Raw genomic sequence first — 15,497 nt, 5'->3', positions numbered from 1 at the left:
TATTTTGATTTTAATATATGTTGTTCTATTGATAACAAAAGTATATATTATAATATATTTTGTTCAATAGTAGATGGACTACTTACTGTACCATCCTTATTTTTTATTATTATTGATATACATTATATTGACAACAGCATATGATATTCATATGGTTTGTTCAATAATTAATTGGTGGACAACCACTGACCATCCTATAGTAGTTTTTGGCCACGACGTCTAAATATCGAAATTATTTAATTCCGTTTGCCACCCATACGATAGATATTAACTATCTATAATAATAATGTGTACGCATAAAATATTATATGTATATATATAGACCAACAGACAAGCACTTCACCCTATAGTAGTTTTTGGCCACGACGTCTATATATCGGGCATATTTAATTCTCTTTGCCACCCAACCAAAGATATTCACTTTTTTATATAAAGTATTATTTGATCATATTAATATAACCAATTATTTCTGCCATATTCATATAATTTCTTTATGAATTATTTTTTGGTCATATCCATATAATCTATATGCCGTATCCATATAATGAATACGGCATATCCATACAACTAGCCATATTTGTATGTCAATGTATATTTTATTATACATTTTTTTTCTTTATACATATAATATGGTATTTCCATATCGCTATAATTGAATTATATGTATAAGATATCATTTATATATAGCATTGCCAAAATAATATGATAAACATAAATTTTGAACAATACGGCCGGTCGGCGAGCACTGCCTCCCTATATATGTTTTTGGCCACGACGTCTAAATATTGGGTATTTTTCGTACTGCGGCCCCGGTGTATGTAAATTGGGCATATTTCGTACTGATGCCAACATATCTATATGACTCATTATTTTCTTCCATATCAATATAACTTCTTTTATTTCCATATTTGAGTAATTTCTTTATTTGCCATATCAATATAAAATATTTTTTGGTCATATTTATATATCTATATGCCGTATCCATATAATGAATACGGCATATCCATACAACTAGCCATATTTGTATGTCAATGTATATTTTATTATACATTTTTTTTCTTTATACATATAAGATGGTATTTCCATATCGCTATAATTGAATTATATGTATAAGATATCATTTATATATAGCATTGCCAAAATAATATGATAAACATAAATTTTGAACAATACGGCCGGTCGGCGAGCACTGCCTCCCTATATATGTTTTTGGCCACGACGTCTAAATATTGGGTATTTTTCGTACTGCGGCCCCGGTGTATGTAAATTGGGCATATTTCGTACTGATGCCAACATATCTATATGACTCATTATTTTCTTCCATATCAATATAACTTCTTTTATTTCCATATTCAAGTAATTTCTTTATTTGCCATATCAATATAAAATATTTTTTGGTCATATTTATATAATCTATATGCCGTATCCATATAATGAATACGGCATATCCATACAACTAGCCATATTTGTATGTCAATGTATATTTTATTATACATTTTTTTTCTTTATACATATAATATGGTATTTCCATATCGCTATAATTGAATTATATGTATAAGATATCATTTATATATAGCATTGCCAAAATAATATGATAAACATAAATTTTGAACAATACGGCCGGTCGGCGAGCACTGCCTCCCTATATATGTTTTTGGCCACGACGTCTAAATATTGGGTATTTTTCGTACTGCGGCCCCGGTGTATGTAAATTGGGCATATTTCGTACTGATGCCAACATATCTATATGACTCATTATTTTCTTCCATATCAATATAACTTCTTTTATTTCCATATTCAAGTAATTTCTTTATTTGCCATATCAATATAAAATATTTTTTGGTCATATTTATATAATCTATATGCCGTATCCATATAATGAATACGGCATATCCATACAACTAGCCATATTTGTATGTCAATGTATATTTTATTATACATTTTTTTTCTTTATACATATAATATGGTATTTCCATATCGCTATAATTGAATTATATGTATAAGATATCATTTATATATAGCATTGCCAAAATAATATGATAAACATAAATTTTGAACAATACGGCCGGTCGGCGAGCACTGCCTCCCTATATATGTTTTTGGCCACGACGTCTAAATATTGGGTATTTTTCGTACTGCGGCCCCGGTGTATGTAAATTGGGCATATTTCGTACTGATGCCAACATATCTATATGACTCATTATTTTCTTCCATATCAATATAACTTCTTTTATTTCCATATTCAAGTAATTTCTTTATTTGCCATATCAATATAAAATATTTTTTGGTCATATTTATATAATCTATATGCCGTATCCATATAATGAATACGGCATATCCATACAACTAGCCATATTTGTATGTCAATGTATATTTTATTATACATTTTTTTTCTTTATACATATAATATGGTATTTCCATATCGCTATAATTGAATTATATGTATAAGATATCATTTATATATAGCATTGCCAAAATAATATGAAAAACATAAATTTTGAACAATACGGCCGGTCGGCGAGCACTGCCTCCCTATATATGTTTTTGGCCACGACGTCTAAATATTGGGTATTTATCGTACTGCGGCTCCGGTGTATGTAAATTGGGCATATTTCGTACTGATGCCACCATATCCATATAACTTATTTTTTGTTCTATATCTATATAATTATTTTTTTCCATATATAACCTACCATATCCATAGAACTTTAATATCCATATAACTCGTATATCCACACTAGAATCCCATATCCATATAAATCATTATTTACCATATCAATATAAATAATATTTTTCCATATTCATACTAGAACTTATTATTTCTTTAATATTCATATAACTCAATATTTTTTCATATCCATACTAGAACTTATTCTTTTTCCCATATCCATACTAGAACTTATAAATTTTCCCATATTCATATAACTAATTTTTTTCATATCCATACTAGAACATTATATTTTTGCCATATCTATATAACTCATTTTATTCCATATCCATACTAGAACTTATTATTTCTTAATATCCATATAACTTAATATTTTTCCATATCCATACCAGAACTTTTTATTTTTCCCATATCCATAGAACTAATTTTTTTCATATCCATACTAGAACCTAATTTTCTTCCTATATCCATATAACTTATTATTTACTATTACAATATAATTAATTTTTTCCATATCCATACTAGAGCTTATTATCTCTTCAATATCCATAAAACTCAATATTTTTTCATATCCATACTAGAACTGATTATTTTTCCCATATCCATACTAGAACTCAGTATTCTTCCCATATCCATACTACAACTTAGTATTTTTCCCATATGCATATAACTCATTATTTAGCATATCAATATAACTAATTTTTTTCCATATCCATACTAGAACTTATTATTTCTTTAATATCCATATAACTCAATATTTTTTTATATCCATACTAGAACTTATTATTTTTCCCATATCCATACTAGAACTTATAAATTTTCCCATATTCATATAACTAATTTTTTTCATATCCATACTAGAACATTAAATTTTTTGCCATATCTATATAACTCATTTTATTCCATATCCATACTAGAACTTATTATTTCTTTAATATCCATATAACTCAATATTTTTTCATATCCATACTAGAACTTATCATTTTTCCCATATTCATATAACTCATTTTTCCATATCCATACTAGAACTCTGTATTCTTTTCCATATCCATATAACTCATTTTTTTTTCATATCCATACTAGAACTTATTATTTTTCCCATATCCACATAACTCATTTTTTTCATATCCATACTAGAACTTGTTATTTTTCCCATATCCATATAACTCATTTTTTTCATATCCATACTAGAACTTAATATTATTTTCATATCCATATAACTCATGTTTGGACTTGGAATATTTTTATACACGTCACTAATAGGATGACGATTCAGTTTTCTACCTTAAGAGGTACATATACTTGCATATGTCTCTTACTTGTATGTTCGGACTTAGAATATTTTTATACACGTCACTAATAGGATGACGATTCAGTTGGCTACCTTAAGAGGTACATATACTTGCATATGTCTCTTACTTGTATGTTCGGACTTAGAATATTTTTATACACGTCACTAATAGGATGACGATTCAGTTGGCTACCTTAAGAGGTACATATACTTGCATATGTCTCTTATTTGCATGTTCGGACTTAGAATATTTTTATACGCGTCACTAATAGGATGACGATTCAGTTGGCTACCTTAAGAGGTACATATACTTGCATATGTCTCTTACTTGTATGTTCGGACTTAGAATATTTTTATACACGTCACTAATAGGATGACGATTCAGTTGGCTACCTTAAGAGGTACATATACTTGCATATGTCTCTTACTTGTATGTTCGGACTTAGAATATTTTTATACACGTCACTAATAGGATGACGATTCAGTTGGCTACCTTAAGAGGTACATATACTTGCATATGTCTCTTACTTGTATGTTCGGACTTAGAATATTTGTATACACGTCACTAATAGGATGACGATTCAGTTGGCTACCTTAAGAAGTACATATACTTGCATATGTCTCTTATTTGCATGTTCGGACTTAGAATATTTTTATACGCGTCACTAATAGGATGACGATACATATGGCTACCATTGTTAAATATATTTAAATAAAATTTATTTAAATATAATTATTATTTTATATATATATATTTTATATATATATATATTCTGACTTAAAAAAGCCAAACAAAATAAACACAATTAAATTTATGTTTATTATCGAATCATCAAGCAAAGGATAAGCTTCAGTGGATCGCAGTATGGCAGCTGCTCAACCACTTACAACACCTTGCCTGTTACAAAAGTCGTTTACAATTGATTCTAGGCTTTGTCATTGTATTAAATAATGCTTTTATATGTAACTAGCGCGGCATCAGGTGATCGAAGATCCTCCCAATTTACTATGTTACAAATTACATTGGCATCACATCCATTGTCGTTTATAAAGTAAATTATAAACTTTAAATGGTTTAGAAGCCATACAATGCAAATTGCCCCTTATTTATCATTGCAGTCCAGCACGGATACGACCTTAGAGGCGTTCAGGCATAATCCAACGGACGTAGCGTCATACCACTGTTCGCTCGAACAAGTATTGTGCCATTGGTCCGTACCTGCGGTTCCTCTCGTACTACGCAGGAATGCTGTCGCAACAACGTTTTGTCATTAGTAGGGTAAAACTAACCTGTCTCACGACGGTCTAAACCCAGCTCACGTTCCCTTGCATGGGTGAACAATCCAACGCTTGGTGAATTTTGCTTCACAATGATAGGAAGAGCCGACATCGAAGGATCAAAAAGCGACGTCGCTATGAACGCTTGGCCGCCACAAGCCAGTTATCCCTATGGTAACTTTTCTGACACCTCTTGTTAAAAACTCTTTAAACCAAAAGGATCGATAGGCCGAGCTTTTGCTGTCCCTGTGTGTACTGAACACCGAGATCAAGTCAGCATTTGCCCTTTTGCTCTATGTGTGGTTTCTGTCCGCACTGAGCTGGCCTTGGGACACCTCCGTTATTATTTGAGAGATGTACCGCCCCAGTCAAACTCCCTACCTGGCAATGTCCTTGAATTGGATCATACCTGAGTAATTGGAGTTATACCAAATTTTCAAATCAAAAATACATAAATGCACCGTTTTATTAAAGAATTTGTTTGCGATTATATAACAAACTCGTGATACTTTGATCAAGAAGCTTGCATCAAAACCCAATACCATAAGATATAATAAATATATCCGTATAATGGCTAGGAAATGATACACGTTCCATTTAATCAAGTAAGTAAGGAAACAATAAGAGTAGTGGTATTTCATTGACGATACCAAACCGAAGTCTAATATCTCCCACTTATTCTACACCTCTTATGTCTCCTTACACTGCCAGATTAGAGTCAAGCTCAAAAGGGTCTTCTTTCCCCGCTAATTATTCCAAGCCCGTTCCCTTGGCTGTGGTTTCGCTAGATAGTAGATAGGGACAGTAGGAATCTCGTTAATCCATTCATGCGCGTCACTAATTAGATGACGAGGCATTTGGCTACCTTAAGAGAGTCATAGTTACTCCCGCCGTTGACCCGCGCTTACTTGAATTTCTTCACTTTGACATTCAGAGCACTGGGCAGAAATCACATTGTGTCAACACCCGCTAGGGCCATCACAATGCTTTGTTTTAATTAGACAGTCGGATTCCCCAAGTCCGTGCCAGTTCTGAATTGATTGTTAATTGATAATCGTTATAATTAATAAGAACTAATTGGTTTGACCCAATTAGTATTCTTAAAAATTTTAGCAAGAAAGTTCCACAATTGGCTACGTAACTAACTATCCGGGGAACAAGTAACTAACATAAATGCTAGAAACTCTATTTACCCAGAACGAGCACATAAACCATGTTATTGTTTCCCAATCAAGCCCGACTATCTCAATCTTCAGAGCCAATCCTTATCCCGAAGTTACGGATCTAATTTGCCGACTTCCCTTACCTACATTATTCTATCGACTAGAGACTCTTCACCTTGGAGACCAGCTGCGGATATTGGTACGGCCTGTTGAGAAGTTTGCGTGTCCCCACCATAAATTTTCAAGGTCCGAGGAGAAAATATCGACACAACAGTATATGTCATGCTCTTCTAGCCCATCTACCATATCTCTCTGCGAAAGACTTCCATGGTAGTACGGCTATAAAACAGAAAAGAAAACTCTTCCGATATCTCTCGACGGCTTCTTTATGGTCGTTCCTGTTGCCAGGATGAGCACGAGGCCCATATTTAATAACAAACGGATACTCAACAGGTTACGGAATTGGAACCGTATTCCCTTTCGTTCAAAATTATTCAAGTATATTATATTAGCTTGATTTGTATATATTGCGTTTTTGGTTTTACTTGAAAATTTTCGGCTTTCGCCTTGAACTTAGGACCGACTAACTCGTGATCAACCACTGTTCACACGAAACCCTTCTCCACTTCAGTCCTCCAAGGTCTCATTCGATTATTTGCTACTACCACCAAGATCTGTACCAATGGCAGCTCCATGCAGGCTTACGCCAAACACTTCTACGCATACCATTGTACCTTCCTACTCACTAAAGTTTCAAAATTTATATCACAAGTAATATAAATCATCTACTTTAGCGGTAATGTATAGGTATACAACTTAAGCGCCATCCATTTTAAGGGCTAGTTGCTTCGGCAGGTGAGTTGTTACACACTCCTTAGCGGATTTCGACTTCCATGATCACCGTCCTGCTGTTTTAAGCAACCAACGCCTTTCATGGTATCTGCATGAGTTGTTAATTTGGGCACCGTAACATTACGTTTGGTTCATCCCACAGCGCCAGTTCTGCTTACCAAAAGTGGCCCACTGGGCACATTATATCATAACCTTAAACTTCATATCAAGAAAGTTAAGGTTCTTACCCATTTAAAGTTTGAGAATAGGTTAAGATCGTTTCGACCCTAAGGCCTCTAATCATTCGCTTTACCAGATAAGATTATTTTATATAATATTAAAATGCACCAGCTATCCTGAGGGAAACTTCGGAAGGAACCAGCTACTAGATGGTTCGATTGGTCTTTCGCCCCTATACTCAATTCTGACAATCGATTTGCACGTCAGAACTGTTTCGGTCTTCCATCAGGGTTTCCCCTGACTTCAACCTGATCAAGTATAGTTCACCATCTTTCGGGTCACAGCATATATGCTCAAGGTACGTTCCAGTTAGAGGCATAAATAATATAAATATCATTATACATAACTATATAGAACGCCCCGGGATTGTGTTAATTAGCTATAAATAGTTAAAAAACTAATCCCATTATTAGTCAAGTTAATTACGCTATTAGGTTTATATCCCAATAACTTGCACATATGTTAGACTCCTTGGTCCGTGTTTCAAGACGGGTCCCGAAGGTATCCTGAATCTTTCGCATTGTTAATCCTACAAGTGCATATAATAAACACAAAAATCAATGATAATCATGCCATTATATAATTCCGAAAAATTAACGCACTGTATTCATATAAATCTATCAGCACTTTATCAAATTAATAACATTTATTCTGTGTTAAAATGCAAGCAATTTAATTTGAATAAACTATAAGTTATATTTTATGATAAATTTGGTATGCTAATAGATTACAATGTCCTTATATGGAAAAAATGCACACTATTATCATAATATTGTTTAAATATTACAATTTTAATGATGAATTTTCCATAACGGATATTCAGGTTCATCGGGCTTAACCTCTAAGCAGTTTCACGTACTGTTTAACTCTCTATTCAGAGTTCTTTTCAACTTTCCCTCACGGTACTTGTTTACTATCGGTCTCATGGTTATATTTAGTTTTAGATGGAGTTTACCACCCACTTAGTGCTGCACTATCAAGCAACACGACTCTTTGGAAACATCATCTAGTAATCATTAACGTTATACGGGCCTGGCACCCTCTATGGGTAAATGGCCTCATTTAAGAAGGACTTAAATCGTTAATTTCTCATACTAGAATATTGACGCTCCATACACTGCATCTCACATTTGCCATATAGACAAAGTGACTTAGTGCTGAACTGATTTCTTTTCGCTCGCCGCTACTAAGAAAATCCTTGTTAGTTTCTTTTCCTCCCCTAATTAATATGCTTAAATTCAGGGGGTAGTCCCATATGAGTTGAGGTTGTATATAACTTTTATTTGCAATTAATTCTTTATATATAATGATAAAACATTTTATTAAATTCGTTTAAAGCTGACGTATATATATATTAATGGCATTTATTTGTAACGAATTAACGAAGAATAATAATATTGTCAACGTTTTTCATATTTCAAATCATTAATAAGAGACAATTCTAGATAATATTTTATGCTAGACATTTCTCAGTATTATTTGATTGAAAAAGAAAATATTCCTCTTCGTTTTTCTCAAAGTTTAATTACTATTGTGAGATAATGTTTTTCATATATTTGTTAATATTATGAATAAAATAATTAAATTATTTTTATCCAATAATATACCATATGCTTATAAAATTTTATTATAAAATTTGTATAAACAACTTAATTAGCATAGTCTTACAACCCTCAACCATATGTAGTCCAAGCAGCACTATAAAATTAATTAAAGTACATAACAGCATGGACTGCGATATGCGTTCAAAATGTCGATGTTCATGTGTCCTGCAGTTCACACGATGACGCACAGTTTGCTGCGTTCTTCATCGACCCATGAGCCGAGTGATCCACCGCTTAGAGTTTTATAATATTGGTTTTAAATTTGGTCAAATATGTTTTTATTGAAAGAAATTAAAAATACACCATTTTACTGGCATATATCAATTCCTTCAATAAATGTATTTATATACCTAAAATAAATGCTGCGAAATGTCTTAGTTTTATATAAACAATATATATCAAAGTATTATTTGTAATGGCATTTGTTTGTTAATATATATTGATAATTTTATATAAAACATTAACCTGAAACCAGGTACAACATTGTATATTTTAGGTTGTTGCATTATCCAATGTATGATCATCATCAAATTAGTTGGCCAATACATCTCGCAACGCGTGTATATTATGGTCCATATACACACAAAAGTTTATAATAAATATATAAAATATATTTTATTATATTAATAATTCGATTTGCTTGTTCGAATTTTATGTTTGTTTCTATTTAATTTATTTGTAATAATATTATATTATTACAATATTTCGATTTGCTTGTTCGAAATTTATTTGATCTTTTACTTTTAAGATCATATTTTTGGTATAATTATTATTATAATTATTATGTATATATATATATATATTGGTAATTTGTATTAAATTTGTATTAACAAATTTTTTTATTAACGGTAAGGATATTATACAATAATGATCCTTCCGCAGGTTCACCTACGGAAACCTTGTTACGACTTTTACTTCCTCTAAATAATCAAGTTCGGTCAACTTTTGCGAAACAACCGTAACACACAAGGCGTCACAGTGATCACGTCCGGAGACCTCACTAAATAATTCAATCGGTAGTAGCGACGGGCGGTGTGTACAAAGGGCAGGGACGTAATCAATGCGAGTTAATGACTCACACTTACTGGGAATTCCAAGTTCATGTGAACAGTTTCAGTTCACAATCCCAAGCATGAAAGTGGTTCAGCGGTTTACCCGGACCTCTCGGTCTAGGAAATACACGTTGATACTTTCATTGTAGCGCGCGTGCAGCCCAGGACATCTAAGGGCATCACAGACCTGTTATTGCTCAATCTCATTATTGCTAGACGCAATTTGTCCATTTAAGAAGCTAGTGTCCTTATAATGGGACAAACCAACAGGTACGGCTCCACTTATATAAACACATTCAAACACAATAAACATTTTACTGCCACCATGAATGAAGGCTATATAAGCTTCAACACCATAATCCTGAAGATATCTATTTAATATATTTGAGTCTCGTTCGTTATCGGAATTAACCAGACAAATCACTCCACGAACTAAGAACGGCCATGCACCACCACCCATAGATTCGAGAAAGAGCTATCAATCTGTCTTACACACTTATGTTCGGACCTGGTAAGTTTTCCCGTGTTGAGTCAAATTAAGCCGCAGGCTCCACTCCTGGTGGTGCCCTTCCGTCAATTCCTTTAAGTTTCAGCTTTGCAACCATACTTCCCCCGGAGCCCAAAAGCTTTGGTTTCCCGGGAAGCGACTGAGAGAGCCATAAAAGTAGCTACACCCAATTGCTAGCTGGCATCGTTTATGGTTAGAACTAGGGCGGTATCTGATCGCCTTCGAACCTCTAACTTTCGTTCTTGATTAATGAAAACATCTTTGGCAAATGCTTTCGCTTAAGTTAGTCTTACGACGGTCCAAGAATTTCACCTCTCGCGTCGTAATACTAATGCCCCCAAACTGCTTCTATTAATCATTACCTCTTGATCTGAAAACCAATGAAAGCAGAACAGAGGTCTTATTTCATTATCCCATGCACAGAATATTCAGGCATTTGAAGCCTGCTTTAAGCACTCTAATTTGTTCAAAGTAATTGTACCGGCCCACAATAACACTCGTTTAAGAGCACTAATGCAGGTTTTTAAATAGGAGGAACATATGAAAAAATACAAGTATTTAAACACATATAAGAACTCCACCGGTAATACGCTTACATACATAAAGGTATAGTACTAACCACAATTGTAAGTTGTACTACCCGTATGAAGCACAAGTTCAACTACGAACGTTTTAACCGCAACAACTTTAATATACGCTATTGGAGCTGGAATTACCGCGGCTGCTGGCACCAGACTTGCCCTCCAATTGGTCCTTGTTAAAGGATTTAAAGTGTACTCATTCCAATTACAGGGCCTCGGATATGAGTCCTGTATTGTTATTTTTCGTCACTACCTCCCCGAGCTGGGAGTGGGTAATTTACGCGCCTGCTGCCTTCCTTAGATGTGGTAGCCGTTTCTCAGGCTCCCTCTCCGGAATCGAACCCTGATTCCCCGTTACCCGTTGCAACCATGGTAGTCCTAGATACTACCATCAAAAGTTGATAGGGCAGACATTTGAAAGATCTGTCGTCGGTACAAGACCATACGATCTGCATGTTATCTAGAGTTCAACCAATATAACGATCTTGCGATCGCTTGGTTTTAGCCTAATAAAAGCACATGTCCCATAAGGTTCATGTTTTAATTGCATGTATTAGCTCTAGAATTACCACAGTTATCCAAGTAACTGTTAACGATCTAAGGAACCATAACTGATATAATGAGCCTTTTGCGGTTTCACTTTTAATTCGTGTGTACTTAGACATGCATGGCTTAATCTTTGAGACAAGCATATAACTACTGGCAGGATCAACCAGAATAATGTTTTCGTTCATATTTCATTCATATTTTTTGAATAGAAATTAGTAATATAAATATAATAGATTTTATTTCCATTTTATATGTTCGGTTTTTCTTAAATATTGATTTTAATTCAATATTTTTTTTTTGCTTTGTGAAATAATTCTATTTTAATTCGAATACGGCCATTTTTATATGGCATTCGTATACGTTCTTTAATTTTTACTTGTTTCGCCACTAATATAACAAGTTTATAATTGATGTTAAAGAAAAAGTACAACTTTTTTATAACACAATTTTCAATATATATTGTTCTTTCTATAAGTTTTTATTATATTATATATACATATTTCATTCTAAAATATCATTTTTGTTCAACATACATAATTATTGTATCCACACATGTACAATTTTTGTTTAACCAATATAAATATTGAGTTAAATCATTTGCATTTTGATGATAAATTTAAAATTTATCTTTTCCATATAACTCTCTGGTAATATATGATATAAAACCGAGCGCATATGAAATTATTTTGATCACTAATATTGCAATTATATTTTATTATAATGCTTTTTGTAAACACATTGTACCGGCAAGCGATACTCTGTGCCCAAACGACAGGGGATATAATAATTTAATATAAATTATCATATATACCTGCCACCAAAGATTAACGATAAAAGTCGGAAACAATTTGTTATTCTATATATAATAGAAACTTGACCTCTGTTTCACTTTATTATCATGGGTTTATAATATTAACCGCGTAGCCAAGTCTTAATTTCATTTAAGAAACAAATTTATACGGATAATATTTTGATTTTAATATATGTTGTTCTATTGATAACAAAAGTATATATTATAATATATTTTGTTCAATAGTAGATGGACTACTTACTGTACCATCCTTATTTTTTATTATTATTGATATACATTATATTGACAACAGCATATGATATTCATATGGTTTGTTCAATAATTAATTGGTGGACAACCACTGACCATCCTATAGTAGTTTTTGGCCACGACGTCTAAATATCGAAATTATTTAATTCCGTTTGCCACCCATACGATAGATATTAACTATCTATAATAATAATGTGTACGCATAAAATATTATATGTATATATATAGACCAACAGACAAGCACTTCACCCTATAGTAGTTTTTGGCCACGACGTCTATATATCGGGCATATTTAATTCTCTTTGCCACCCAACCAAAGATATTCACTTTTTTATATAAAGTATTATTTGATCATATTAATATAACCAATTATTTCTGCCATATTCATATAATTTCTTTATGAATTATTTTTTGGTCATATCCATATAATCTATATGCCGTATCCATATAATGAATACGGCATATCCATACAACTAGCCATATTTGTATGTCAATGTATATTTTATTATACATTTTTTTTCTTTATACATATAATATGGTATTTCCATATCGCTATAATTGAATTATATGTATAAGATATCATTTATATATAGCATTGCCAAAATAATATGATAAACATAAATTTTGAACAATACGGCCGGTCGGCGAGCACTGCCTCCCTATATATGTTTTTGGCCACGACGTCTAAATATTGGGTATTTTTCGTACTGCGGCCCCGGTGTATGTAAATTGGGCATATTTCGTACTGATGCCAACATATCTATATGACTCATTATTTTCTTCCATATCAATATAACTTCTTTTATTTCCATATTCAAGTAATTTCTTTATTTGCCATATCAATATAAAATATTTTTTGGTCATATTTATATAATCTATATGCCGTATCCATATAATGAATACGGCATATCCATACAACTAGCCATATTTGTATGTCAATGTATATTTTATTATACATTTTTTTTCTTTATACATATAATATGGTATTTCCATATCGCTATAATTGAATTATATGTATAAGATATCATTTATATATAGCATTGCCAAAATAATATGATAAACATAAATTTTGAACAATACGGCCGGTCGGCGAGCACTGCCTCCCTATATATGTTTTTGGCCACGACGTCTAAATATTGGGTATTTTTCGTACTGCGGCCCCGGTGTATGTAAATTGGGCATATTTCGTACTGATGCCAACATATCTATATGACTCATTATTTTCTTCCATATCAATATAACTTCTTTTATTTCCATATTCAAGTAATTTCTTTATTTGCCATATCAATATAAAATATTTTTTGGTCATATTTATATAATCTATATGCCGTATCCATATAATGAATACGGCATATCCATACAACTAGCCATATTTGTATGTCAATGTATATTTTATTATACATTTTTTTTCTTTATACATATAATATGGTATTTCCATATCGCTATAATTGAATTATATGTATAAGATATCATTTATATATAGCATTGCCAAAATAATATGATAAACATAAATTTTGAACAATACGGCCGGTCGGCGAGCACTGCCTCCCTATATATGTTTTTGGCCACGACGTCTAAATATTGGGTATTTTTCGTACTGCGGCCCCGGTGTATGTAAATTGGGCATATTTCGTACTGATGCCAACATATCTATATGACTCATTATTTTCTTCCATATCAATATAACTTCTTTTATTTCCATATTCAAGTAATTTCTTTATTTGCCATATCAATATAAAATATTTTTTGGTCATATTTATATAATCTATATGCCGTATCCATATAATGAATACGGCATATCCATACAACTAGCCATATTTGTATGTCAATGTATATTTTATTATACATTTTTTTCTTTATACATATAATATGGTATTTCCATATCGCTATAATTGAATTATATGTATAAGATATCATTTATATATAGCATTGCCAAAATAATATGATAAACATAAATTTTGAACAATACGGCCGGTCGGCGAGCACTGCCTCCCTATATATGTTTTTGGCCACGACGTCTAAATATTGGGTATTTTTCGTACTGCGGCCCCGGTGTATGTAAATTGGGCATATTTCGTACTGATGCCAACATATCTATATGACTCATTATTTTCTTCCATATCAATATAACTTCTTTTATTTCCATATTCGAGTAATTTCTTTATTTGCCATATCAATATAAAATATTTTTTGGTCATATTTATATAATCTATATACCGTATCCATATAATGAATACGGCATATCCATACAACTAGCCATATTTGTATGTCAATGTATATTTTATTATACATTTTTTTCTTTATACATATAATATGGTATTTCCATATCACTATAATTGAATTATATGTATAAGATATCATTTATATATAGCATTGCCAAAATAATATGAAAAACATAAATTTTGAACAATACGGCCGGTCGGCGAGCACTGCCTCCCTATATATGTTTTTGGCCACGACGTCTAAATATTGGGTATTTATCGTACTGCGGCTCCGGTGTATGTAAATTGGGCATATTTCGTACTGATGCCACCATATCCATATACTTATTTTTTGTTCTATATCTATATAATTATCCATATCCACACTAGAATTTAGTATTTATCCCATATCCATATAAATCATTATTTACCATATCAAGATAAATAATATTTTTCCATATTCATACTAGA

The 15,497-nt window shown here is 32.2% G+C and overlaps 3 non-coding genes across 3 annotated transcripts; all 3 read right to left on the bottom strand.

Annotated features, from left to right (window-relative positions):
- Nucleotides 1–4,783: 4,783 nt before the first annotated feature.
- Nucleotides 4,784–8,740, bottom strand: LOC138914551 (large subunit ribosomal RNA). Its single transcript, XR_011420395.1, has one exon. It is a non-coding gene; the product is annotated as a large subunit ribosomal RNA (ribosomal RNA).
- Nucleotides 8,741–9,138: 398 nt separating this feature from the next.
- On the bottom strand, nt 9,139–9,317 carry LOC138914545 (5.8S ribosomal RNA). The gene has a single exon (XR_011420389.1). It is a non-coding gene; the product is annotated as a 5.8S ribosomal RNA (ribosomal RNA).
- Nucleotides 9,318–9,940: 623 nt separating this feature from the next.
- LOC138914541 (small subunit ribosomal RNA) lies at nt 9,941–11,935 on the bottom strand. The gene has a single exon (XR_011420385.1). It is a non-coding gene; the product is annotated as a small subunit ribosomal RNA (ribosomal RNA).
- Between the last annotated feature and the right edge of the window lie 3,562 nt (nt 11,936–15,497).

This window comes from Drosophila takahashii, unplaced genomic scaffold, assembly GCF_030179915.1.
Source record: "Drosophila takahashii strain IR98-3 E-12201 unplaced genomic scaffold, DtakHiC1v2 scaffold_28, whole genome shotgun sequence".
NCBI classification, from domain to species: Eukaryota; Metazoa; Arthropoda; class Insecta; order Diptera; family Drosophilidae; genus Drosophila; species Drosophila takahashii.
The sequence above is the reverse complement of the archived record's forward strand: the minus strand, read 5'-3'. Positions and strand labels throughout refer to the sequence as shown.